A 4,860-nucleotide genomic window follows, 5' to 3' on the forward strand; every position below is an offset into this window, starting at 1 on the left:
TCAAAATACTGTTAGACCAACCAGGTACCCCAATTATTCAAATAAAGAGTGGGAGCATATCTCACCTGAGTTGAGACTAATATATAGGACAGATGATTCCATCCTTAAAACAAACAGTTATAGAATTTACAAAGAAAAGCAAGTATTAAATTTTTTCCTGAGCATGAACAATGGTGGGCATCCAGAGGTGAATGTTTTTACAGTTGTCATCACCCGTATACATGCAACATCCTTCAAGAGGAAAATAAATGAAGCCATGCACATGTCCTTCAGGTTTAGAAAAAGGATTTCTGACCAAATGTGCTTGTAGAAAGAGATGTCGTGGTGATTTCTTTCTCTTTTCTGTTTTAAAGAAACACAGGGCACCTGAGGACTCCAAGTGTTAGTCACACAGTGGTGTCCAACTCTGCGACCCCATGGACTGTAGCCCACCAGGGTCCTCTGTCCATGGGATTCTCTGGGCAAGAATACTGGAGTGGGTTGCCATATCTTTCTCCACGGGATCTTACCATCCCAGGAACCAAACTGGGTTCTCCTGCATTGCAGATGAATTTTTTACCCTCCAGATTGGAGGGACTGTGGTATTGTGGTCAAGGGGATGGGCTGCTGAGCCCCCAAATCTGTGCTTTAATCCCGCCTCCATCACTCACTGGTGGTATAACTGGCAAGTTCCGTGACTTCTCTGTGCCTCAGTCATATCATCTGTAAACCAGGGGGGCGATATGCAGTGGACCCTGTGGTGCCTAAGCCTTGCCTTCTGGAGATCTCCCTTCTCAGCTGCTGTTAACAGAAGATGATATTCATCTGGGAGCCCTCTCTGGACATGGCCTTGGCTGAGGAATGGTCTCTCTTTAGGTCACACCCTCTCCCCTGGGCAGCCCACATCCAGTGACTGATCAACAAAGATTATCAAGGCCTGAACCTTCGCCCTAATTCAGGGCAGCTGGTAGAGCCCTCCCAGCTCCAGAGCTCCCTATGGGGTGGACTGAGGGCTTCACTAGGCTTCCACCTCAACATCTCAGCCTACCCAACCCTGCTTCTTTCTCCTCCCTTCCCCAAGAGTGGATCCCAAGACCTCTCCCTGAGAAACATTCTTACAATGTCAATCACCCTCTCTGAGTCTGCTCCCTAGAGAGCCGAGCCTGTGAGGTAAGAGTACCTTCCTCCAGCCAGAATTAAAAGAGACATATATACCCCATTGTTCATTGCAGCACTGTTTACAATAGCCAGGACATGGAAGCAACCTAGATGTCCATCAGCAGATGAATGGATAAGAAAGCTGCGGTACATATACACAATGGAGTATTACTCAGCCATTAAAAAGAATACATTTGAATCAGTTCTAATGAGGTGGATGAAACTGGAGCCTATTATACAGAGTGAAGTAAATCAGAAAGAAAAACACCAATACAGTATATTAATGCATATATATGGAATTTAGAAAGATGGTAATGATGACCCAATATTCGAGACAGCAAAACAGACACAGATGTAAACAGTCTTCTGGACTCTGTGGGAGAAGGTGAGGGGGGCATGATTTGAGAGAATAGCATTGAAACATGTATATTATCATATGTGAAACAGATCGCCAGTCCAGGTTCGATGCATGAGACAGGGTGCTCAGGGCTGGTGCACTGGGATGACCCAGAGGGATGGGATGGGGAGGGTGGTGGGAGGGGGGTTCAGGATGGGGAACACATGTACACCCATAGTGGATTCAAGTCAGTGTATGGCAAAACCAATATAATATTGTAAAATAATTAGCCTCCAATTAAAATAAATTCATTTTAAAAATAATAAAAGATATTATAGAAAAAAAAGTACCTTCCTCCTCTTAGGGGAATCCTTAGGAATAAATAAATAACTATAATAAGGCACTTACAAGAGTGTGTGCACACGGTAAGTGGAATATAAGTGTTAGCTATGATTATGGAAGTATTTTCTCATGAGATTATCAATGCCTACAAAAGTGTTTTCTTATGAGATTATCAATACCTATAAAATTACAAATAGTTTTCTCCTTTAGCTATAAAAGTCTCATCACAGTAGTTTGAGTTAATTTTCTATATATTGTACTACATACAAATAAAGTTAAAACTGGCTTTTTTTAGGTGACAAGAGAGGGAAGAAATGTGTTTCTAGCCTATTTGTTGCTGCTGGGATCCCTTCACTGGTGATTATCAGGGGGTATCTCTGTTTGCAAACTAACTATAGATACTTTATTTATATATTGGGTTTTTTTTTAATGGAGAAGGTAGATGTGAATTGTAATTTTTATTAGGCTGTGATTATATACATCTCCTGACAGACTCCTTCCTGACAGGAACTGGCATTTGTAGGGTCTTCTGAGATGAAACAAATGTCTTTAGCTTAGTCCACTCTGTTCAGAACAAACAGCTGTGATAACCAGAGAGAAGGCTGGATATTAAACTCATTTTGTCACTGCATTATTTTTTTCTGGTTCATAAGTACTTGATCCTTATGGACTAAAATAGGGATGGAATTTTCCCATAAAACTGAAGGTTCTAAAAACAAGAATAACCAGAGCACTTCTGTACTTGAAAGCAGTGAATATAAGATCACATAAAGCTAAATTTGAAAAATAAATGTTATTCTAACACTCAGATTATACATTAAAGTTAAACCACAGTCTAACACATCAAGAGAAAGAATTGACAAATGCAAGCAGGATGAAAAGTAGAGGATATGGTGGATAAAACTTTTATCTTTCTTTTACCTGTAATTCTTCAAAGAGCATTAGTTATATCATTTGGTTAAAGCCATGTATGTAACATATACAACAAGTGACTACGTTCTTCTTCTTCCAATTGGAAAGCCTACACTTGTGATTCCACTTCTCCATGTGAGTCTAGTATACAAAGCCTGATACAAAGCCTCCAGCCTGTGACAGTTTGGGAAATCATCACCAAAATCCATGATCTTCCCTGTCCTGTTCAATGTGAGTTCTGGGCTGTTTGCTTCTTATCTACCTGTATTCATCTGAAGGCTTCTAGCTTACAGGAGACTCCATGCCACTACTCATGGTAGTGTTCACTCCAGTGGGCACCTCGTTTCTCAGCCACAAGTTGAATAAATTGGGAGTGGCTGGCATAAAGCTTGAGCTTATCATTGACATCCACCCGTCTCAGTTTCTCGGCACCATCGCCAGCTTCCAGGGGCAGAAGATCCATGACCTCCGCTGTTTCATCATGATAGCTCACAGCCTCTGTCTCCATCCATGCGTTATCTGTGTTCTGCGGATCACCCACGTAGCCTTCGTAGACCACAAAGTGTTCCTGGCTGAACAGTTTGTGCAATTGTTTCTCCAGCTCCTGTGTGTCTGCTCTGGACTTCTGTAAGGAGTTCACGGCTTCCTCAGCAAACTCTTCAGTGCATCACTAATCTTCTCTCCTGGATACACCACTCCCCCTGGGATAGCCCATTCCCCACAGTCTTTCCTTTTGATAGCTACAAACTGCAGGATGTTTCTCCCAGAAACAGGATGGGTTACTTTATTTCCCTTGCTGCCCTTTTCCCACCTGGTTAAGATGGGATCTGCAGCATGACTGGGGCCCCAGCGCCCCCAAAGCCCTCCACCAACCAGGCCTGTGCCACCCGCAGGGTTTCTAGGTCTACCATGATCAACCTCACACCAGCTGTTCTGGCTCCTTCTCTCAACAGGCCCATCCTTTTCGTTAAATTTGGGAGAGAAGTTTCACCCAAAAGAGGGTCTGCCCACCTTGGTCCCGCCAAGACTGATCCAGAAGTGGACTAGACAGGCTTGTACTCTGGCCGCTCAACCAGCCAGCTCACCTTCTCGTTGGAAACCTGGCTTCGCTCCACTTGAGAGCCCGGGTATGGTGACGTCCGGGCCTTCTTGTGGGGCTTCTCAGCAGCGCTGTTTGAAACTGACATGATGAAATTCGGAGGAAACCCGTGTGAGGAAAATGGGCTCCAGCCGGCTGAGATGGGGCAGCTGCTGGGTCTGACTGCCGCAGAGGCCAAGGCCACAGAGAGAAACGCTGGGGCTAAAGCCTTTGCCTGGCAGTGTCCAGCCATCCACCGCCCGGCAGGCTGCAGCGATTTCGGTTGCTCTCAGGTGGGGCGTCAAAATCCTTGATGGCGGGGGTAGGATAGGGGGGCGGCTCTCCCGCGGAACAGAGCCACTGGGAATGGGAGCCATGGGGATGGGGGATGGGAGTCCTGGGGGGTGGGAGCCCTGGAGGAGGATCACCACAAACCACACCCCGCGCTCCCTGGGGAGCACGGCGTTTGCATTTTACATTGAAAGATTTCAGTGTCTGGAAAGGATTCCAAACAGCTGAGAAAGAAAGTGAAAGTCATTCAGTCGAGTCCGAGTCTTTGCGACACCATGGACTACACGTGTAGTCCATGGAATTCTCCAGGCCAGAATACTAGAGTGGATAGCCTTTCCCTTCTCCAGGGGAGCTTCCCAACCCAGGGATCAACCCAGGTCTTCCTCATTGCAGGCGGATCCTCTACCAGCTGAACCACAGGGGAAGTCCACCAATACTGGAGTGGGTAGCCTATCCCTTCTCCAGGGTATCTTCCCAACCAAGGAATTCAACCGGGGTCAAACACCACCAACAAAATCAGCACACAATAACTTGCTTCGCTTGGTAAATTGGCTTAAGGGTACATTTATTAAGAAGTTCACCAAGTGTAGGACCAGAGTCTATTTGGGAAAAAGCAGAATGAATGCGTTGGAGGCTGTGGGGCACAAACTTGTATGGGATGCTGGAAAGCCTGGCAAGGGTGCCCTGGAAGGAGAAAGCTCTCTTGATGCACCCTGCGTGGTCTGGTGAGAAATTCATGAGATGCAATGCCTGCAATGTGGGG

The 4,860-nt window shown here is 45.6% G+C and overlaps 1 pseudogene; it reads right to left on the reverse strand.

Moving 5' to 3' along the window:
• Window positions 1–3,035: 3,035 nt before the first annotated feature.
• Window positions 3,036–4,059, reverse strand: LOC120873993 (annotated as a pseudogene).
• Between the last annotated feature and the right edge of the window lie 801 nt (window positions 4,060–4,860).

The sequence above is a fragment of the Oryx dammah genome, unplaced genomic scaffold (assembly GCF_014754425.2).
Source record: "Oryx dammah isolate SB20612 unplaced genomic scaffold, SCBI_Odam_1.1 HiC_scaffold_14, whole genome shotgun sequence".
Classification (NCBI taxonomy): domain Eukaryota; kingdom Metazoa; phylum Chordata; class Mammalia; order Artiodactyla; family Bovidae; genus Oryx; species Oryx dammah.